This window comes from Pristiophorus japonicus, chromosome 6 (genome assembly GCF_044704955.1).
Source record: "Pristiophorus japonicus isolate sPriJap1 chromosome 6, sPriJap1.hap1, whole genome shotgun sequence".
In the NCBI taxonomy this organism is placed as follows: domain Eukaryota; kingdom Metazoa; phylum Chordata; class Chondrichthyes; family Pristiophoridae; genus Pristiophorus; species Pristiophorus japonicus.
In genome coordinates, this window is record NC_091982.1 from 85,899,084 (window position 1) to 85,923,324 (window position 24,241).

Sequence of the window (24,241 nt, forward strand, 5' to 3'; positions counted from 1 at the left end):
TGGAGCAGGTGGTCGAGTGCCAGCACAGCCTCCAAGAAGGGTCAGAAATGGCACAACGTAGAAAGTGCTGTGAGTAATACAGGGGAAAAGGTAGGAATCAGAACAATGGTCTAGCATGAAATCGCTGAGATTGGTCCAACAGCCACGCTAACCAAATATTGTAATGAGAAATAGGTGGTGTCCGACAAAAAGAATTCCAAGATGGCGCCTTTAACTAGCGCTGGTGTATCCAGTTCCTGACTGGAACTCGACAGCTCAAGCTACTGTTGTCATCACCAGGTGATAAGGTAGTTTGCGCAGGGCAGTTTAACTTCCGGGGCAGTAAGGGAACGATGTGCACTATGATGATGTCAACATCACTGCGCGTCGCTGAGCGGGGCTCGCGCTAGGAGTGGCACTTTACCTCATCACGTCTCCACAAAAACAGTGCCCAATTCCGCGTTGGGTGATTTTCTCGCACGACCGGGCAAAATCTATTTTGCGCTCTGTTAGCACCTTCCAGAGGCGCTAATGGTCATCGCTAAAAGGGGCAATTTCAGCACATTAACCTTTCAACTTTCATTCATAATATTTCTTAGCTTTGGAGACTTACTTACAAAAGATTACTAAAATTTCTTCATCACATTCCAATTATCCAAAAAGCATCCTAATTTTGTGGGGCAAAGCATGAACAAATATATATCTTTATTTTTACAAAGTAAATCCCACTTAAAAATATAAGTGCCCACCCAACATGATTAATTTTGTCACCTGCATCCTTTCCAAGGAGTCATTCAACTGGACAAGCACATGTCAGTAACTATCCGCATGAAATATAGACATAATTGTTTTCCTGGTTCAGGATTAGGACTCTGCTTTTGTGCCAACATTAAAATAAATGGGTTTATATACAATGTTCTCATACATATTAGCATCAATACACTGAATATACTAGATAACAACATTGTACATCCCACTATTCCTTGGCAACGTGAACTGATGCTAGAATATGCTTTGCCACAGAGGCAACTAGGACTGTGCAATTAACATGAATATCCATGTAGATAAAACAGATTACTTCTACATCAGATGACAGGTCCTGTAACAGTAATGTCAATGCAAAGACACATTTGGAGAGCCAAACATTGCAGATCTGATCAGCAAAGATGATAATCACAAACTGATTAAGGCTATATCCCTTTATCTACAAAGTTTTTGTGCTCTAGTTAGTTTGACCTTGTTAGCATTAAAGGATTTCGGTAAATGTTGAAGTGCCCCAGACGACATAGTCATCCGTTCAAAATTTTTATTCCACCCATCATACCTTTTCATATAACTACTTTTATATTATTTTGAGTGCCAGATTTATGTTTTGTAGAGTATTTTACTCATTAATTGTCACCTTAGTGAATTACTAAATCTTTCCTTCATTTGTTAATTGTTACATTGGGTCAATGGTAGAAATTCCTAAAAGGTACATTAGCCTTCAAGATTTTTTCAGCTGAAACTATAAGATTCACTTTGCCATATTTTATATATGCATAAATATATAGGTACTACATATGGCTACCATCTGTTATTTATACACTGTGATCAGTATCAGCTGCATTTTTCCTGCTCCTACATTTTGGAGATAGCATCACATTCATGTGTTAAAATTAATCATTTTTTTTCCTTCTTCTTAATTAAACAAAACTTATTCCAAGCTGCCATGATAGTTCAGACGTAAAATCTAAGTTCATAAAACCAGTTGGAGATTCAGACCTGGATTTTAGCCTGGAGGAGAGTTCTGTGCGGGGATTGGTGGGGGGTGGGGGAGGGGGGGAGCTGTTGTGAGGTTGCGAAACCCGTAAGGGTGGCGGGGGGGGTCCAATGGCATGTTGGGGAGGAGCAGACAGATCGTGGGGGGGTAAGGGTTGAGTTACTGGGTAGCTTGTTGGGCCTGGAGGAAACACTCCTGCTCCCTCTCGCCCACAAACAGTGCTGTAAAAGCCCTTACCTCATGCATTCAGCCCTTCTTGCTTGCTTTTAGCTGCTGGATTTCCTTGCTTCATTTATAGAAGGATGTTCCAAATGATTGCTACCTTTGAGCTGAATCAGGGAGGAGCCAAGACATTGTAAACTATTTATCATCTTCCATTGTATAAAGAGCTGGCTAAATTTAACAACTGCTATAAAACAATATATTGAAGGGGAACTGGATTAGGTAGAATGTTAGATATTGGCTTTTTTGACTTGTGTTCAAATCCAGTCCAGTATTTTTTTTACATGTATTTGTTCACGGAATGTAGCCAGCATTTATTATGCATCCCTAATTGCTCTTGAGAAGGTGGTGATCAGCCACCTTCCTGAACCACAGCAGTCCTTGTGGTGAAGGTACTTCCACAATGCTGACTTTGCCATATCTGTTTGGTACAACTGAGTGGCATGCTCGGTGTGATATATTCCTTACAACATCACAAACATACTTATATACAAGAAGGCTCTACAGGAACTTGTCATGTGACCTTGTCACATGATCTATTTATTATTCTACATCAGTAGGAAGCAATGATAACAAAATCATCATCATATATAACTTGCATGGTTATACACAACAAAAGATTTGGACTTATTTTGCCATTTTTACAAATTAAATTTAATCTTTCGTTCTCTATTTTGAAATGGATACCTTCACTCTTGAATAGAACTTTCCAAACTTGGTGTCGAATTTAGACTCATTCTAAGCTGAGCCTGAGGAGAGCTTTCCTCCAAGGGATGCTCTTGATCTACATTTGGACTCTACAACTTCAGACTATTTTTCTGCTTGACTCGGACTCAGACTTAAATTCTGACTTTCTCTTGGACTTATTTCTAATACATCAATTGTAGGATTTGCTACTGGTACTCTACTTGTAACAAGACTATCTCACTCATCAGAAATAATCAAATGATTCCAACTTTCAACTCCTTCCACAATTCCTTCCACTCCTTCAAAATATGATCAATGTGAAGAAACCCAACTTGTCCATGATCAAACAATTTGACCAAATATGTGCGAGGGCCACATATCTTCACTATTCTTCTTGGTAACCCCTTTAACCATTTATGATGATGGTTCTTCATTCTAACCTCCTGATTCAATTTCACACTTCTCTCTCTTACTCTACCTCTATCTTGATTCTCTTTCTGTCTTAATTGTTTCTCTTCTACTGCCTGTGCCAGTTTTAGCTTTAACGAGAACCTGGTTCATGGCTGTCATTTGAGAAACAACTCTGCTGCTGTTCTACCATTAGTTGTATGAGGAGTATTAGGATAAGTAATTCAAAAATTTGCTAGTTTGTGGTCCAATGACAACGGCTGTTTCCTTGGATTTGAACCCAACATTTGCTTGATGAGGGCAGGTATTACAATTTGTACTCTGCTACACCATTTAAAGCAGGGTGGTATGGTGGAACCTTGGTACATTTCACACCATTTCTCCTCATGAACTGTGTAAATTCTTCTGAAAAAAATTGCAGCCCATTATCAGATACAATCTCTTCTTGGAGACCATATCAAGAAAACAATCTTCGCAAATTGTCTAGTGTTTTACTTGTTATTTTCTACATCAGAAACACCTCTACCCACTTCAAATGGCTATCAATCAAAACGAACAATTGTTGTCCTTCTAGCTGAGCAAAATCTACATGTAACCTTTGCCACACCCTGGGAGGCCATTTCCATGGCTGTAATGGTACTGATTGATGGTGTTTTCTTGCTTACCGATTGACCAACGATGAACTCGATATCTTTATCTAGACCTGGCCACCATAAGTAACTGTGTGTCAAACTCTGGATCAAGCACATTCCCAGGTGCTGGTCATAATTTAGACCTGAACTTATTTGAAATAACTACTCTTGCACCCTACATGATACAATCTTTATCCACTGATAATTCATTCCTATGAACAAAGCATGGATGAATATCTTTGTCTGATACCTGGTTTGGCCAGCCATTTGCTATGTGATCATACACCTTTGACATAACTGGGTCAAGTTTGGATGCTCGACCAATCTCTTCAGCTGTGACAGGCAATTTATCAATGAATGAAAAATGTATGAACACTTTGTCCTCATTGGGTATAACTTGTGATGGGGATGGCAACCTGGACATAGCATCAATATTGCCTTCTGACTTAGGTACAACAACAATGGGTGTAGCGCAATTACTTAGATCTACCTTAGAGATAATGTTCTCAGTTTCGAGCCTTTTGAATTCTTGCTCAACTTTCTCCTTGAGTGCATATGGTACGGGACGTGGCCTGCAGTAAACTGGTCCAGCGTCCTTCTGTACCCTGACAATCACCTTGAAGCCTTGGATTGGACTGCCTGTTTCATGGAACACTTTGGATACTGTTTGATGACATCATCCTTCAATGCAAATCTCCTATCAACATGAAAAATATAATTCCAATCCAGCTTCAGTGATCCCAACCAATTTCTACTGATTAAGGCATGCTTGTCTCCTGCCACTACTAAAAGAGGCAAGCTCTGAAACTGATCCTTGTATTTCACCAGTACAGTGATACGTCATACCACAGGGATTTGCTCTTCTGAGTAGCCTTGCCACTCTAGCTTCGATTTCTCCAGTGGAAAATCACTCAACTTGTCAAGATACAGCAATTCAGATACTACGCTCACGGATGCACAAGTATCGCTTCCCATGGGTATGCTGGTTCCTACAACATCTACTTGGATGACAATATTTCATGAATTGTTGTTAGGTACACTTGTGCTCCTGATGACGTGCATCTCGAAAACCTCCTCATCCTGTTGCTTCTCTTCAATGCTATGTAGTGTCTGGCAATTTTTACTTCAAGCATTGAACATCGGTTTACTCTTCAGTCAGCACACCATCGCAAGATGCCCTGTTTGCTTGCAGAGGAAACACTCTGCTTTCAAATATGGACAGTTTTGACCAATGTGTTGTCCAACGCACCGAAAGCATGACTTCAATGTACTGTTACCTTGGCCAGTTGCTGAGGCCTTGGGGCCCAACGCCTTTTGCTTTTAACCTGAAGCCGATTCCCCTCGGTTGTCTGATGACTAGAAATGGTGCGAAATTCTCGGGAGTATTAGTCGGCCATATCCATTGACATAGCTGTCTGACAAGATAAATCAAAAGTCAAGTTAGAGGTTGTCAACAATTTTCTTCTGATTGCTTCATTTTTCATCCCACAAACAAAGCGGTCACGCATTTTTCGGTCCTGAAAGTTTCCGAAATGACAGTAAATGGATAGCTTTTTTAAAGCTACAATGTACGCACTGATACTCTCGTCATGTAATTGATCTCGTATTCCGAAACGTTAACTTTCAGCAATTTCCAGGGGCTCAGGACTGTAGTGCTGTTCTAACTTGCATAGAATCTTCATCAGTGGCATGGCCTTCAGCTTGACGGGAACAAGCACATTTATCTGGGCTTCATAAACCTCGGGACCTGCTTCAGTCAAGAAAATAGCCTTTTTCTTTCTAACACCACCTGGTTATGGTTTTCATCATCAGCTACTTTGCCAAAAATATCTGCATTGAAAAACATTTCTAAATGCTCCACTTATTTTCCGAAAGTCTCTCGGCTGCGATGGAACTCACCCAAGCATCCGATTATTCACATATAGGGAACAATTATGGAGTCTGGCAGGTCAGCGGGTGCTTGAAAGTTACCTTGCATTGTTAGCTGCGCTGCAAAACAAAAAACCTCTCAAAGTCTCCCTGTTGTTTGGCTGGATGATCCACCAACAAACACTTCAGCGTGGGAATCTGATTATCCTATCTTCATCATCAATGTGATATATTCTTTACGACATCACAAACACACATGTGCACAAGATGGCTATACAGGAACTTGTGATGTGACCTTGTCACGTGATGCTTTTATTAGTATTACACATCAGTCGTTGCATTACCACAGTAGTCCACTAGGTGGAGCTCTATATTAAACTAGGCTATTTCAGAAGGCAGTTAATAGTCAACCACATTGCTGTAGGTCACATGTAGGCCAGACCAGGTAAGCACAGAAGATTTCCTTCCCTAAAGGACATTAGTGAACCGTAGAATCATAGAATGGTTACAGCACAGAAGGAGGCCATTTGGCCCGTCGAGCCTGTGCTGGATCTCTGCAGGAGCACTTCAGCTAGTCCCACTCCACCACCCTTTCCCCATAGCCCTGGAAATGTTTTCCCTTCAGGTTCCAAATCCCTTTTTGAAAGCCACGATTGAGTCTGCTTCCACCACCCTTTCAGGCAGTGCATTCCAGATCCTAACCACATGCTGCGTAAAAAGGTTTTCTCTCATGTCGTCTTCGATTCTTTTGCCAATCACCTTAAATCGGTGTCCTCTGGTTCTTGACCTTTCTGCCAATGGGAACAGTTTATCTCTATCTACTCTCTCTACAAGGTGGGGTTTCCTGACAATCCAGTACTTTAATACTAGCCTTTTTTATAATTCCAAATTTATTTAATTAACTGAATTTAAATTCCCCAACTGCTGTCGAGGAATTTAACTCACGTCTCTGGGTTATTAGTCCAGGTCTCTGGATTACTAGTCCAGTAACAGGACCACTATGCTACCCGTACCCCTGCCTGAAGGTTTAAGGGAGGATTTGTAAAATGAGTTTGGCCAGACTCAACCCAGTTCCTGGTGGGCTTTAAGACAAAACTGCCACAAATAGAGCATCAATTGCCAATCTCACTTAGATATAACAACAACAACTTGTATTTTTATAGCGCCTTTAACGTAATAAAACGTCCCAAAGCATTTCTCTCTACCTCTCTTTCCTCCTTCAAGACCCTCCTTAAAACTACCTCTTTCACCAAGCTATTGGTCACCAGCGCTAATTTCTACTTATGTGGCGCATAAGTAGAAATTAGCGCAGGTGATCAAAAGCTTGGTGAAAGAGGTAGGTTTTAAGGAGGGTCTTGAAGGAAGAAAGAGAGGTAGAGAGACAGAGAGATTTAGGCAGGGAGTTCCAAACCATGGGGCCTTGGCACCAGAAGGTACGGCCACCAATGATTGAGCGATTATAATTAGGGATGCTCAAGAGGGGAGAATTAGAGGAACGCAGGCATCTTGGGGGGTTGTGGGGCTGGAGGAAGTTACAGAGATAGGGAGTGGCGAGGCCATGAAGGGATTTGAAAATAAGGATGAGAATTTCAAAATAGGTGCGTTGCTTAACCAGAAGCCAATATAGGTCAGCTAGCACAGTGGTGATGGGTGAGCGGGACTTGGTGCGAGTTAGGACATGGGCAGCCGAGTTTTGGATCACCTCTAGTTTACTTCAGGTAGAATGTGGGAGGCCAGCCAAGAGTGCGTTGTCAAGTCTAGAGGTAACAAAGGCATGATGAGGGCTTCAGCAGTGGATGAGCTGAGGCAAGCACAGAGATGGGCGATGTTACAGAGTTGCAAATAGGCGGTCTTAGTTATGCTGCGGGTATGTGGTCGAAAGTTCATTTCAGGGTCAAATGTAACACCGAGGTTGCGAACAGTGTGGTTTAGCCTCAGACAGAAGCCGGGGAGAGGGATGGAGTCAGTGGCAAGGGAACGGATTTTTTGGCGGGGACTGAAAACAATGACTTCTTTCTTCCCACTATTCAATTGGAGAAAATTTCTGATCATCCAGTACTGGATGTCGTACAAGCATTCTGGCAATTTAGAGACCGTGGAGGGGTGGAGAGATGTGGTAGTGAGGTAGAGCTGGTATCATCAGCGTACATGTGGAAACTGATGCTGTGTTTTCAGATGATGAGGCAACATGTTCGAGAAACAGGAGAGGGCCAAGGATAGACCTTTGGGGGACACCAGAGGTAACAATGCGGGGGTGGGAAGAGACGCCGTTGCAGGTAATTCTCTGGCTACGATCAGATACATAAAAATGGAACCAGGCACGTACAGTCCCATCCAGCTGGATGACGGTGGAGAGGCATTGGAGAAGGATAGAATGGTCAACCATGTCAAAGGCTGCAGACCAGTCAAGAAAGACGAGAAGAGATAGTTTGCCTTTGTCACAGTCACAAAGGATGAAATTTGTGACTTTGATGAGAGCTGTTTTGGTACTGTGGCAGGCATGGAAACCGGATTGGATGGATTCAAACATAGAACTGCGGGAAAGATGGGCAAGGATTGAGAGGCGACAACACGTTCAAGGATTTTAGAGAGGAAAGGGAGGTTGGAGAGGGGATGGTAGTTTGCAAGGATGGAGGGGTCGAGGGTTGTTTGTTTGAGGAGAGGGGTGATGACGGCAGATTTGAAGGATGGGGAACAGTACCTGAGGAGTTCAGAAAGGTCATGAGGGGAGATCGGAGAGAACCTGGAGAAAGATGTGAGGGCAGGGCTAGGGCAGGGTATCCTTAGAGGAAGTTTAGCCCAGAGGGCTAGGGGAAGGAAGAGAAGAGGCAGAGGTGGCAGAATGGATGGTACAAAGAAGTCTATGAGCTCCTCACACTTATTGTCGGAGGAGAAGATGATTAGCAGTAGAGAATAGAAGCCTGGGTTGATCTTTACATTCCAGAATAATTCTGGAATAGTGAGCAATTTTGGCACATGAGAGATGGACCCGATAATGCTTTATATGGTAAAGCCAGATCTGGAGGTGAATGGCTAAACCAGTTGTCCGCCATATCCGTTCAAGTCTGTGTCCCTTGGACTAAAGGGAGCGAAGATCAGGGCTGTGCCAGGGGGAATGGCCAGGGTGAGAGAGAGTAAGGGTCCAAAATTGCCCCCCGCCCAAAAATGGGGTGCTCTCACACCATTTCAATGGTTTTTACTGCAGCTATGGTTGAGGTCGCCTCTTTAGCAAAATTCCGCTCTTTGTTGTTTATTTAAATTCAGATCCAGAAGTCGCTGTTAATGGGGGCGGTAACTACATAAGAGGGTCGGATACGTGGCGGTGGCAACACCTGAGGGGCAGAAGTTGGGGGCGGTGTGGAGTGACCGTCATGATGACGTCATCACGGCGCCGTGTCACCATAGCTCTCCCCTTCACTTAAAGGGGAGAGCCTTTGCGATTTTAAAACTTCAACCCACTGGGCCACCAAGGAGGATTTCAGTTGGCCCAGTGGCCTGGCAGCCAAGAGGGGCTTCCACGCTGCCTGTTGGTGGCCTGGCCAAACCCAAGGTCATAATTATCAGGCCAACATGGCAGTCGGTTGTCAAAAAAAAAAATATGGTGGCAGTGGCAGTGCACCCTCCCTTGTAAGGGAAGCTGCACCGCCATTGCAGAAGGCCACAGACTCACTGGACCACCAGGAAGAAACAGGTTTTGGCACTGCTGGACACGCCGAAGATTTTCAGAGGGGAGTGTCGCCGTCGGGGGTGGGGGGGCGGGTAGTAGATCTGCAGTGCACATGGTGATGACTCACTTAACACGGATCAGCAGCAGCGGAGCAGCAGGGGGGAGATCGGGGCACCGCCGGGAAACTTCGGAAGGATAATTGGGCTATTAGCGGCCATTCCATGAAACGTCAGCGGCCACTCCACTCCACAGCATGGCCGCTGATTTGCGGTGGTAACAGGCCTGAAGGATAGGGGCAATTTTGTCCCCTAATAGTTTTAACAGTGGCTAGGGCATCAAAAGTGGTGATGAGACTGTGACTGAATAGCTCGGTAGTTGCAGAAATGTCATGGTGAATGGAGACTGGACAGTTTCAAGTTCATAAGTGCAGTTGTAAGAGAGTCGGGAGAGAGTTTTTTCCAGGGGCGGACACAGAAGGAGGCAGGGCTGGGAGAGGTTGGAAGGGGGTTGTGAGTGGAGAACGATATGAGGAAGTGGTCAGAGATGGCCTTATCTGCGATTGACACAATGGGAGTAGCGAGGCCACGCGAGATGGCTGAGTTGAGGGGTTGGACGTGAATATGGGTTGGGGAGTTTACATGGAGGGAGAGATTAAGGAAGGATAGGAGGTTAGTGAACTCAGAAAAGAGAGAGCATGATGAATTGAGATGGAGGTAGAAATCGCCGAGGATGAGAAGTCGTTCAGTGCAGAGTCAAAAGGAGGAAAGTAGTGAAGAAATATCAGTGATTACATTTTTATGGCTCTTGGGTGGGCTGTAGAGAAGGAGAATTTTAAATGAGAGGCGAGAGGGGTGGAATAAGGTGAGATGCTCAAAGGAGCAGAAAGTGCCGGAGGAGTAGGGGACAGTAGTGGGACAGACCAAGATAGTCCACTGAATGTCTAATGTGGGGAATAGAAAAATATCATTGAAGCATTCGGGGTGCTGTTCTGAAATTGGGGTGGAGACACATTGTTGGAGCAGAATAGAGGGAAATTTACCTCGATTGCTTTTCTGACACTCAGTGCCTGAAATGGGAAGAATGCCATTCCCCAGCACCAACATCACTCGCTTCCACCTTGATGAGCACAAAACAAAGAAAAGCAATACTTGTTTCAAATTACTCACTGTGGGTTAAAATTTGGCCCTTCGGTTAAAACGGCGCACTTGCCTGAGGTGCGCCGACTTTGTACTCCAAAAACGGTGCTGAAAATGTAGCTCCATATTCTCCCTTCTCCATGGACCGTCGTAGGCCTTGGCATGGCGTGACAAAAGCAGAGCGGGGTGGAGCCAGGTCCCGGCGCTGAAAACAGTGCCAGGACCTCTGCGCGCCAGAATCTGTGAGTGTGCTCTGCAGGCTGTGTGGGAGGGGTCCGAAGCGCGCCGCCCCTATCCCTGGCCGAAGGGACTCCCGCAGCAGGCCCGCTGTGGATCTCTCTCCCCACCCCCCCCCCCGCCCCTTCACCGATGCCACGTTCAGCCTCTCCCTCCCTCCCCCGTTCACAGATGTCGCGTTGAGCCTAGCCTCCCGGTGTGCGTCTTACCGCCTCTATCCCAGGCTGAATGGCCTCCCGCACAGGCCAGCCGCTGCCAAGTTTAGTTGAAGGTAGGATTTACTTCAGTTCTTTTTTGGTAATTGAATTATTTACTTCAGTTCTTTATTTTTTATTGGATGCTTATTAATTTTTGTGCTTTGTTTCGTGCTTTGTAAGTCTTGCTGCTAGGTGCAGGTCCTCTCAGCTTCCTTGTATTTTTTATTTGTTATTGAATGCTTATTTTTGTGCTTTGTAAAGTGCTTGGTACTTTAGAATGTACTTACCTGCGCTGATTTCTTAACTCTCCATAAAGGTTTTCTGCGTGGGCCACAAGTGGCCACATACGCTGGTCTAAGTTAGTTTGGAGCAACTATTAGCTGTCCAAACTGGCTTAAATGGCCAAAACAGGCATAGGTGGCTGGTAACGGCGCCTTTTGAAAAAAAATTTAAACTAAAAATATGCTAACTAACTCACTTACACAGGCACAAATGAAATGGGTAGAATTGCGATTTTTAAGATACTCCAAAAAATCAAATTGCTCCAAAAATAACGGAGCAACTCCTGAGCAAATTTGGGCCTACAGTTACTACTATTCATTTGTTCTTTTACTATTTAATACATTTGTGTTAGTTAAAGCCTAAATCCAAGTCTGATGTAATGTTATTCTACTGCCTTCCAAAGATAAGGCTGTGAGATAATGTGAAAAACTAATAGCTGAAATAATTGTTATCCAAGTATACCATGAGTTTAATTAGATATGTGGACAAGTGAGAACATCGTCTCAGCGATAGGGAACTCGGGCTCATCTACATAAATAGTCTTGGTGAGGCCACACCTGGAGTATTGTGCACAGTTTTGGTCTCCTAACTTGAGGAAGGACATTCTTGCTATTGAGGGAGTGCAGCGAAGGTTCACCAGACTGATTCCCGGGATGGCGGGACTGACCTATCAAGAAAGACTGGATCAACTGGGCTTGTATTCACTGGAGTTCAGAAGAATGAGAGGGGACCTCATAGAAACGTTTAAAATTCTGACGGGTTCAGACAGGTTAGATGCAGGAAGAATGTTCTCAATGTTGGGGAAGTCCAGAACCAGGGGTCACAGTCTAAGGATAAGGGGTAAGCCATTTAGGACCGAGATGAGGAGAAACTTCTTCACCCAGAGAGTGGTGAAACTGTGGAATTCTCTACCACAAAAAGTTGTTGAGGCCAATTCACTAAATATATTCAAAAAGGAGTTAGATGAAGTCCTTACTACTAGGGGGATCAAGGGGTATGGCGAGAAAGCAGGAATGGGGTACTGAAGTGCATGTTCAGCCATGAACTCATTGAATGGCGGTGCAGGCTAGAAGGGCCGAATGGCCTACTCCTGCACCTATTTTCTATGTTTCTATGTTTCTATAATACCGAACACAAAAATATTTAGAATAAAAATTAAAGAAATAGAAAAATGCTACAACTTCTTTCAATGTCATGAGATACGAATGCTATTTGCATTGTGAGACTGACTTGGGATCCTGTGTCGGAAACCTTCTGTCATAAATCTACGGTTATATTTGGTTTAAACTTCTCATCAATTCACTCCTTCTTCACCAGACTATATGATCGACTACAAAAAGCAGCAAAGCACAGTGTTATATCTGTCCTTCTGGTTGGTGATAATTCTCCGAACTTTTACCTCACACTAAAAATACAAAATGGAATAGATAATAATACAGATCTTAAACTGAATTCAATAAAAAGCTCTACCAGAAGACCTAAATAAAAAGGAATTATTTAGGTCAATACACAGAATCGCAAAGAACTGAATAAGGTGTAAACTTGAAGTGGTAATTGAACACTTAAAAAAAAAAGAAATGCTTCATGCAGAAGAATGCGCTGAAGCAGATTACAAACATTAAAATAAAGAGGAGAAATTGAGGTATTCATATAGCAAGTAAATTTAATAGCAAAAATCCTGATCTGAACTAAAATAGTGATGTACAATATTTAAAGCACACAATGGTCACGGCTATGAAATGTGATTTATTTTATAGAGATCATTGTACAATGAGGGCTCATACAGCCCAATGGTTAGGTGCTAGTTTTTTAACCAGTAGAGCCCTGATTGAAATTGTCTCACTCCAAGTATTCTCACTTACCACCAAGTACGTTTGAGCAACATAGTCACCTTAAGAGAAACTTGATTCAATGAACTGTTATATGGATATTATGAGCAGAAAAGTCAACTGGGGTCCTATGTAAATGACTCGCCCTGTTTGCAGGATTGGAAGAATTCGGCGAAAACATCGGCGTGGACTTTTTGGACATTGTTACTGCAGAGGAGCAGAACAGCATGAAGTGGGACAGGTCCAAACATGTCTCACAGGAATATACATCAGGTGGACAAGGAATCAATGACTGAAAGCAGGAATATCATGGTTGTTGGGCACCTTTTGTCATCAAATGGGAACCCATCAGTGAGACATTAAGTAAAGTGGCCGGTGTTCAGGCCATCGAAAGACAAATGAAACGATGTGGCCACCCAGACTTTTCAGAGCCAGATCCACAGGAAGAGGCCCAGTAACAAAGAGACAGGCTGAAGATGTGTCTTGCTTTTCAGTTGGACTGCCTCAGGTGAACGGACAGTTGAACTTTTGGCGCGAGAAGAAGCATTTTGCAGGTATAAGAGACAGCAGTTTGCAGCCATCTCTCTCTCTCCCCTCTTCTACGCCTACTTGCTTCATTCAATGCATAAGGACTGAGCACTCCGTCTGGGACGGAGAGAAGAAATACTATCTACGAGCAAAAAAAGCCTCGCTATTTCGACTTGGAAGCTGACCTTGAAACTGGACTTGAATACCACAGATTTGTACAGAACCAGAAGACACACCTCATCGGGAGAAGCAGCGAGTAAGCCAGAGGAGTAATTGGTGAGCATTTATCCCAGCCCACATATCTTTGAGACCAACGCATAATGTGAAAGGGTGTCGTGTGTCCCAACCAAGCCTTAGGGGATTTAGTCGGGAGATTTTTGCAAGGATCATAAGCGTATGCATAATTCTGTTGGACAGATTTCAGTGGTGCAAATTTGAATCCGAGCAGGGGTGTTTTAGACATGGATACTTCGCGTTATGGGCCTGTTTAGATGGGCCAGGGTGTGTTGTACTGTGTTTGTTTGTTTTACACCACCAGGGTGTATTTTTACTGGGTGCAGATGTGTGCTTTAACTTGAATAAAGGCATTGTGATGGTTGAGATCGAAAGATCCGGCTGTAACTATGTATTTCTGTTTACTACTGTAATTCCAGAGGCTAGAACTGTTGTAAGAGGGGTGATTTGAAACCACCAAGGGCAAAACCAATTACAGGATTCACAAACTCCTGAGCGCAGGACAGTGAGAGGCCCAAACATTCTCCCAATGGCTGTGTTTTGGTTTAGAGTTAGCTGTTTGCAATTAGCCTTTTAGGATTTGAATTTCAATTCACTTGACCACAAGATTAATACAGAGAGGACAGCTATCCTTGTTCATCTACCCAGAAAAACATACTTATAGTTTCGCCTCCTCCTTCGATCCAGTCACTCAGCTAGACCTTGAAAAAAAAAGTCTGGGGCTGGATTTTCGGCTTTGATGATTTCGGGGCAGTAATGGTGGCGGGGTGATAAAGTTTGCACCCGGGAACAGTTTGCGCCTCAGTAAGTAACATTAAGCAGCTGGGCCCCGAGTCAGGGGGCGCAGCACTAAAGGAAGCGTTGTACATCTCTCTTGGGTGCTAGCATGGGAAAGTCCCGAGCGAAAGAGCCAGGTCGGGAGTGCTCCTAGAGACTCCTGGGGAGGAAAAAAAACCACAAAAACATTCCCAAAATATTGTCCATGCCACCACAACATAAATCGCAAAAAAAAAGTAAAAGAAAAAACAATCACATGTACCGTAGGAGTCCATTACTTATCTGTCGGTATTGTTGGACCGCCTGATTTCCCATGCGTTCACTGTGGGTCATACGGATCAGACTGATTTCAAAACCCGCGCCAATGTCGCAACCAGGTGTGTTGTACACCAGCGCTGCTCTTTCTGGCATTGCTGCTCTGAGCGGCTGCAAAACGGGACCCGAGGATCCCTGCAGGGCACTGGAGGCTGACCGCTCAGCCAGAACACCTCACCGCCGCCATTGCCATCACTCCGGGGCGAAAAATGGAATGCAGATAACCCGAAAATCCACCCCCTGGACTCCATCCCACATGCCCATTCCCACGTTGATCACTATTTACATGAAGACCATCTTTCTGATATTAGTTCTAATGATGCTTTTCAATAGTTGTAACATATGTCTTCTTGTTCTAATAACTTGCATTCTGTTTATAACAATACTAGGTTTGGGGTAAAGCCTTTGGATTCAACCTACAGTTGCTTTGATTGCGAGCTGACAGGCAAGCCAATCTTTGGGATGAGAGTTCCCAGTCTAATCATGCAATTTCCGTTTAAATATTATTGGAAACACAAAGACAGGGATCAAAAGTTGTAAGATACATAAATTAACATCTCTGCTAAAAAGAAAAGGGGAGAATTTCAGACAAATGTGTTCAGTTTGTACAATAGTATCGCACAGTGTAATGTCAGGAGCATGGTGAAGGAGTACAGCAGCTAGTGCTGGACTGTGAACATATGGATTGACTCAATTACTGAAGGTTGAAAGTAAGTGACCTTAATGTACAAATTGTTCAACATATTAGCGAGGAAGCAAGGAATGGGAGGAAATGCTGAAACTGCTGAATAGAATGATTCTAACAAACCTACTCCACTTAAAGATCAAAGCTCAGTTTGCTAAAACAGAATCCTAAAAGAATAAATGAATAATTTAAATTCAGCCGAAAGATACGCATAGTGAGCAAATAAGTACTTGTAGTAGAATTAGAGTAAAATGTAATTCGGCTTGAAATAGTGCAAGGCCAACTTAAAATCAGAGGAACAAAACCATCAAAGGAAAGACAGCCAAGCAACACAAACACAATGATTCAGGGAAGAAGACAAACACATTTAAAAAGAGTACAAAAGCACAATATTAAATAAAGCTAAATGCCAATTAATGTCAAAGATAGAATGCATAAGGCCACTTTACAATGGCTTTATCCTTCTGTATTAACTTGTATATATTTTTTTTAAATAACAAATTTATAATTTAACAATAAATTGCAAACTTATCACAAAGTGACTGGTCTTTCAATTGGGATAGTATATTCATACCTGCAAACAGAGAAACCACATACTATTGTTACAACTTGGTTCCTCATTTCCACTGCTGCGAAATCTGAAGTACTGGGCTGGTGAAGTAGGGGTAGGATTGGCAGTTACATTTTGGAACATTTGAAAGAAAACCTTTAAAAAAATATATTACTTGCAGGAAGAAGACGGGAAGAAGCAGAAGCTTCAACATCAAGGCAACATTTGACCACGGATGGTAGGTAACAAGTCGCCCTAGCAAAACTAAGATCAATGGGGGCTAGAGGAAATCCTTCTAGTGGTTGGAATCATACCCAACACAAAGGAAGACGGTCATGCTTGTTGGAAACCAATCATCACAGCCCCAAAATGTTGGTTGCCGGAGTTCTTCAGGGTCGTGTCCTCTGCCCAACAGTCTAATGACCTCCTCTCTATAATAATGTTAGCATGGTCTGTTCACTGACTATTCAATTATGTTAATCTCTATTCACAACTTCTGCGATAATGAAGAAGCCCATGCTAGCCCACGGAAGGACCTCCAGGCTTGGGTTGATAAATAGCAGCTAATATTCACATCACATAACTGCCACATAATGAATATTTCCACTAAAGAACATCTTAACCACCTCCCCCTGACTTTCAACAGCGCCACCATTGCCAAGACCACCATCAACATCCTCGGGTCACCACTGACCAGAAGATTAAGTGGACCAGCTATTATTAAATTATGTGGCTACACAAACAGGGTAGAGGCTATGTACCCTGCAACAAATTGCTCACCTCCTGACTCATCAAAACCTCTCCTCCATCTACAAGACTCAAGTCAGAAGTGTAATGGAATAACTACCACCTACCTGGTTGCAGATGGTTGCAGCTGCAAAAACAATGTATTTCAATGGAAGTAAAAATTGGGCGGTTTCTACAAGGGCGGCCAATCCATAATGCCCATTTTACACCTGGGCTGCAAGTTAAAAATCTACCCCAATATCTCTTCTCTCCATCATTGGTGTACTATAACTGAAGTTTATACCATTTACAGGATACCTTGAAGCAACTCACCATGTTCACTTTGCTAGCGCCTCTTCACCCCACAACTTCTACCAGCATGTATGGCAAGAACAGCATGAACACCACCATCTTCAATTTTCCTTCCAAGTCATGCACCATCTTTTCTTGGCAACGTACTGCAATTCCATTATAGTTGCTGGGTCAAAATCTTGTTAATCCCTGCCTTACAACATCATGGGAACACCATCACCACACTGATTGTAGCAGTTCCAAGCAAAGGTTCACCACTGACATCTTCAAAGGGTAACTAGGGATGGACAAAAAAAAAGAAATACAGCTTTGCCAATGTTGCCTACATCCGGAGAGAAGATTAAATATCCTTTTATGTACCAGGTGTAGCAAAATCATATGGGGGCTGAAATTTAATCCCACCAGAAAGCTGGTGCTCTGACTTTTTTTAAAGAATTTTTACCACCGTTTCGGCCCTCTTTCATGAAAAGGAGCGGAAGTGTGGTGGTAAGTGCTGGTGAGGGGCGGAAGTGGAGGCGGGATGGATTCTCCACCACTGTCACTCAGCAATGGAGCGGTGGTGACCTCATCACAAGTCTGCGTCACCATGTATCTCGCCTCCTTTAAAGGGGAGAGAATCGGCCATCATTCGCGATCGGACATTGGACCACTGGGGAGAATTTCGGATAGGCCAGTGGCCAGGCACACATGAGGAGGTGCTAGGCTGCCTGTTGGCGGCCTGGCCGAACCCGGGTGCACAATAGTTCAGCCGACATGGAAGTCGGCTGTCAAAAGAAAAAAATGCGGGCCGCGACATTGGGCCCTCACCTTTAATGGCCACCACACACCCAGGGCAGCCAAGGGCACTGACAGAAAAAGCTGCCGGGGGCACCGCTCGGCAGCAATAACATTTTGCTCGCTAAATTTCATGGGAGGTGGGAGGTCCCAGCATTGCGCATACTGATGACGCATGCACGACCGGTCGGCAGCGGCGGAGTGGAAGTGGGGACCACCAGAAACCCCCCCCCCCCGAGCCAAATTTAGCTTGCGGCGGCCATTCGACTAGAAATCGGCGGCCACTCGACTTCGCTACATGGCCGCCGCAATCCGACGGTAATGGGCCTTATTGGGGAGCTGAATTTCGGCCCTATGGTTTCAGTACATCTAGCCCACAGATTAAATCTATCCCATGGCACAGCAAAAACTTGAGAATTACTTCAAAGTACCGGATGGAAGGGCTGTATTTTCCACTCCTGGTTGCCTCTGTTTTCACCATGGAGGGACAAAAGGTGTTCAGAAATGCCAGTTTCATAGAAAGTGGGGAAGGATTGTGCTGTCAAGGCTAAGTGGTTTGAGAGATCCTCAACATACCGTCATTGTCCCCAGGGGGCTCGGTCTCACCCACCGCCACCGCACCCACTTGTGTGCCCATGAGGGCGGACACATGTTCCTTCACCTCGTTGAGGGCGTGGAGGTCAGGCTCCCCTCTTCTAGTCTGCTTCTGGCGGTTATCCGCTAGCTTGGCCTGCAAGAAGAAACCGAATGTCCGAGTTAGTGTGCTTCTATCTTTTTGTCCAAAGTGCCTTGCATAGTTGACTAGCTATTACTATATGGTAGTCTTTAGAAGTCGCTGGAACTCTGAATAGCTGGCGCTAATCTTTACAACTTTTAAAAGTTAGCGTCCCAAGCAGGGTGCTCCCGAATTTCTCCCACTACTCCATCTCCCAACTGTCTACCTACAAATCCCCTGGGAAGACAGGTGCACCAACATTAGCATCCTCATTCAGGCAAACATCCCCAGCATTGAAGCACTGACCACACTCGATCAGCTCCGCTGGGCAGGCCACATAGTCCGCATGCCAGACACGAGACTCCCAAAGCAAGTGCTCTACTCGGAGCTCCTTTATGGCAAACGAGCCAAAGATGGGCAGTGGAAACGCTACAAGGACATCCTCAAAGCCTCCCTGATAAAGTGCAACATCGCCACTGACACCTGGGAGTCCCTGGCCCAAGACCGCCCTAAGTGAGGAAGTGCATCCGAGAGGGCGCTGAGTACCTCAAGTCTCAACGCCGAGAGCATGCAGAAATGAAGCGCAGACAGCGGAAAGCGCGTGTGGCGAACCAGTCCCACTCACCCATTCCCTCAACGACTCTCTGTCCCACCTGTGACAGAGTCTATGGCTCTCATATTGGACTGTTCAGCCACCAAAGAACTCACTTCAGGAGTGGAAGCAAGTCTTCCTCGATTCCGAGGGACTGCCTTTGATGATGATAATGATGACCAATAATATCAACCAAGTGAAATGACCACTTTTTATGTGCTATTATCCCAGATCTTCCATCTCCCATCCATTAATGTAGACACTGTATCAATAGCAGTACTGACAATAGAGAGTACATTCATTTCCTCCTCCTCCATATATAAAAAGGCAGTGGCACCAGCCATCAAGCAAAGATCCTCTAACAACTGACTGCATCTTCTTACATTAAGTTATTAATTAAGACAAAAAAAAGCATGTACTTTATATTTATATTTCTAAGGTATAAAATCATAATGCAAAACGATGTGCTTTATTTCTGACCATCAAATAAAACAAAATACCTCTTGTGCATTTTAACATGATTCCAATCAGTTTAACTCATGTTTAATACCAACTATAAAAAAAAATGTACAGAAGGATTGCAAAAATATATATAATTTTTAAAAGCACGTTTTACAGTAAACAATTGCATTTCGTTAGGAGGAATGAAGACAAGCAATATAAACTAAATGGCACAATTTTAAAGGTGGTGGAGGAACAGAGAAACCTGGGGGTATACACACACAAATCTTTGAAGGTTGCAGAGTACAAAGGCAAGGGAGTTATGCTAAACCTTTATCATTCACCCAGTTGGAGTATTGTGTCCAATTCTTGGCACCACATTTTAAGAAGGAGTCAAAGTCTTAGAGAGGATGCAGAGGAGATTAACTAGAATGGTACCAGGGATTCGGCACTTCAGTTACACAGAGACTACAGAAGCTGGGGTTGTTCTCCTTCGAGACAGGAAGGTTAAGGGGAGATTTAATAGGTTATTCAAAATCATGAAGGTATTGAGAGTAAAGGAGAAACTGTACCAGAGGCAGAAGGCTCAGTAAGGAGAGAGGACACCGATTTTAAAAATTGGCAAAAGAACCAGAGGCGAAATTAGGAGAATTTTTTTTTTGAACGCAGTGAGTTATGATGATCTGGAATGCACTGCCTGAGCGGGTGGTGGAATCAGATTCAATAATAACTTCCGAAAGGGCATTGTTAAATACTAGAATGGGAAAATTTGCAGGTCTATGGGGCAAGGGCAGGGGAATGGGACAATCGGATAGCTCTTTCAAAAAGCCAGCATAGGTACGATGGGCCGAATGGCCTCCTTCTGTGCTGTATCATTCTATGATTCTACGGAATGCATAATAAGATTGGTTCAGGTTATCCTCTTTCTGCCAGTTGCATACTTTGTGCATACGACCAGGAACTGAGCTTCCAATGAGCTTCCCTACCCTCTCCAATACCTACTTCCTGAAAGCCTACTTCCACCTCCGTAACATCACCCATCTATGTCCCTGTCATATTCCATCTGCTGCTGAAACCCTCTGCCATGCCTTTATTACCTCCTTGCCAGAACTATTCCAATGCTCCCCTGGCTAGTCTCCCATCCTCCACCCTCCATAAACTGCAGCTCAGCCAAAACTCTGCTGCCTGTATCCTAACTCGCACCAAGTCCCGCTCACCATTGTGCTTGCTGACCTACATGGGGTCCGGTTCGGCAATGACTCGGGTTTAAAATTCTCATTCTTGTGTTCAAATCCCTCCATGGCCTTGCCATTTCCGACCTCTCTAACCTCCTCCAGCCCTACAATCCTCAGCGATCTCTGTACTCCTCGAATGTTGGCCTCTTGTGCAACCCTGATTTCTTTCTTTCTACCACTGGCAATGTGCCTTCAGCTGCCGAGACCCTAAGCTCTGGAATTTCCTCCCTAAACCTCTCTGCCTTCCTCTTCTCCTTTAAGTCGTTCCTTAAAGCCTACCTTTTCACCAAGCTTTTGGTTACCTGTATCTATCACGGTGTCAAATTTTGTCTGATAGTGCTCTTGTGAAGCTCCTTGGGGCGTTTTACTATGTTAAAGGTGCAATATAAATGTAAGTTTTTGTTGCTGTGACAATAATACAGGTCAGTTTTCCAAAAGCTTCTCCCTACTCTCCTTTATTATTATGGAATTTGAATGTTAAAACGCTTTCTTATTGAAAATAAAGCATCAGAGGCAGGTGCATGCCACCGACAGAAAAGTAGCTTCACCTATATAGTTGGGACTAGCTATACAAGGTATTGACAATTCAATCTAAGCATGATTCTTACTGTAATAAATGTGGGAGTGCAAGCTGATGCATGCAATATATACAGGACCACGACCTCACCATGTAATTGTAATAAGCGTGATGGATTCTTCTCGGCTGCAAATATGCCCTTTCAGTCCAAGGTAGATCCTGACCTCATTTATTATCTGTGATAGATATTGAAACAAGAGCAGGTTATCACTCAGTATAACCAGGCTACATGCCTTGCTGAAGAACTGTCCACCATAGAAATACATTCATTAATTTATAATCTGTGTAGAGAGACTCCATGATTCCATCTGCTATTACATCTCTGACCCAGCTGTAAATCTGATGGACAGCCATTAGTAGAAAAGCTTTCCCTATTCCATGCACTCCCCAGCTGGATGAATCAAAGTTTCACCATTTATACAGATCGGCTGTCACTTTAAGTGCTTAATTTTCAAAACGGCAGGAATTATTTTTCTATGTGCTGGCACAGTAGGACAATGCGTCACTTCTCAAGTCTGCCATTTTTTGGGACCTTGGTTTGTGCCTCGATATTCACATGGGAGCATCCTCATCTCAAATGCTGAACTGTGCTACTGTGGAAAGATGCTGCGTAGAGGATAGATCCAGAGGACATAAGTGGCACATGAAGCCCATGAAAAGAAATACAAGAGAAAAATGAACAACTGGCCAAATATAAAACTTACAATATAGATAGATTATTTATCTGGATTGTATCTCATCAGCAGTCCATTCCAGTGCGTCATGGACTAGATCTCATCAACAAGCAATGGTTAAAGTAAAAAAAAAATGATGATCCCAGAGATAAACCTCCCTATTATGTCTGCGCCAAATACAAAATGCCTTGTACTGTGACTGCAATAAAATTGGTTCACTTACCTTTAAAAAAAAAGTAATTGTTTCTTTGATTAGAGCAAGATAAACTGATTAAAAACAATGGGCTGGATTTTTGGTTGTCAACGCCTCAGTTAGCGGCCAGGGAGGCAGTAATGGGAGAGTAAGCATTTAGCGTGTCAATCAAAAATTAATTCGAGGCTCACCGGGGGTGCAAACCAGTAGCGACTAGCTGATGATGATCACATCGATCATGATGTATTCCTGGTGCAACGCCCAAGTTTGCATTCTGGTCGGAAAATTAGGTGCAGCTGCCACATTTAGCAGCCACCAAGAACAACGTCTGGAAAAACAGTCAGTACAGGCTTGCAGAGTCGTCAACTGGAGGCTACTTAAAAGGATGAAGAAGCGCTTCCGTCAGAGGTCGCAGCCAGTGCAACGTTTACACACAGCACGGTGGTGAGCCTCTGAGTTTGCAACAGCAGACAGAAATAAGAGTTCAGCTTGAGAAAAAGTGATTTTGTAAATTTAATGGGTGCATTACTATGCCGTGCCTTTAAGATTCAGCTTTTCCTGGGATCTGAATCGGAATTCGGCGCATGCACAATGACACGGTTAAAATTAGCGCTGCCATTTCGTTAGCACCCTCCCTGCTCTGGTGTGCAAAAGCTGATGTAGCACCCGTCAGCTCTTCGACCAATTCTGACGAATTTCTGGATGGAGGGTGCAAATCTTTTCAAGGCGCTAAAATTACTGCTCCACCTGGGTTGCCACCCCAAATAAGGCACGAGAAAATTACTCCCTCAATGTTTTTGTGCATCTACAATTTCCTTCACCCCACCATTTGACAGCCATGCCTTCAGCTGTCTCGTCCCCAAGCTCCAGAATTCTGTCCCTAAACTGGGAGCAAAAATTTGGCAGATGGAGTATAATGTTGGAAAGTGAGAGGTCATGCACTTTGGCAGAAAAAAAATCAAAGAGCAAATTATAATTTAAATGGAGAAAAATTGCAAAGTGCTGCAGTATAGCGGGACCTGGGGGTACTTGTGCATGAAACACAAAAGGTTAGTATGCAGGTACAGCAGGTGATCAGGAAGGCCAAAGGAATCTTAGCCTTTATTGCAAAGGGGATGGAGTATAAAAGCAGGGAAGTCTTGCTACAGTTATACAGGGTATTGGTGAGGCCACACCTGGAATCCTGCATGCATTTTGGGTTTCCATATTTATGAAAGGATATACTTGCTTTGGAGGCAGTTCAGAGAAGGTTCACTAGGTTGATTCCGGAGAGGAGGGCGTTGACCTATGGGTAGGTTGGGCCTCTAACCATTGGAATTCAAAAAATTGAGAAGTGATCTTATCGAAACATATAAGATTATGAGGGGCCTTGACAAGGTGGATGCAGAGAGAATGTTTCCACTGATGGGGGAGACTATAACCAGGGGGCATAATCTTAGAATAAGGGACCGCTTGTTTAAAACTGAGATGAAAATAAATTTATTTCCTCAGAGGGTTGTAAATCTGTGGAATTTGTTGCGTCATAGAGCTGTGGAAGCTGGGACATTGAATAAAATTTAAGACAGAGATAGACAGTTTCTTAACCGATAAGGGACTAGAAACATAGAAACATAGAAAATAGGGGCTTAGAACACCATTCGGCCCTTCGAGCCTGCACCACCATTCAATATGACCATGGCTGATCATGCAACTTCAGTACCCCATTCCTGCTTTCTCCCCATACCCTTGATTCCTTTAGCCATAAGGGCCGCATCTAACTCCCTTTTGAATATATCTAACAAACTGGCCTCAACAACTTTCCTCATCTCGGTCCTAAATGGCTTACCCCTTATCCTTAGACTGTGACACCTGGTTCTGGACTTCCCCAACATCGGGAACATTTTTCCTGCATCTAACCTGTCCAATCCCATCAGAATGTTATATGTTTCTATGAGATCCCCTCTCATTCTTCTAAATTCCATTGAATACAAGCCTAGTCGATCTATTCTTTCTTGATATGTCAGTCC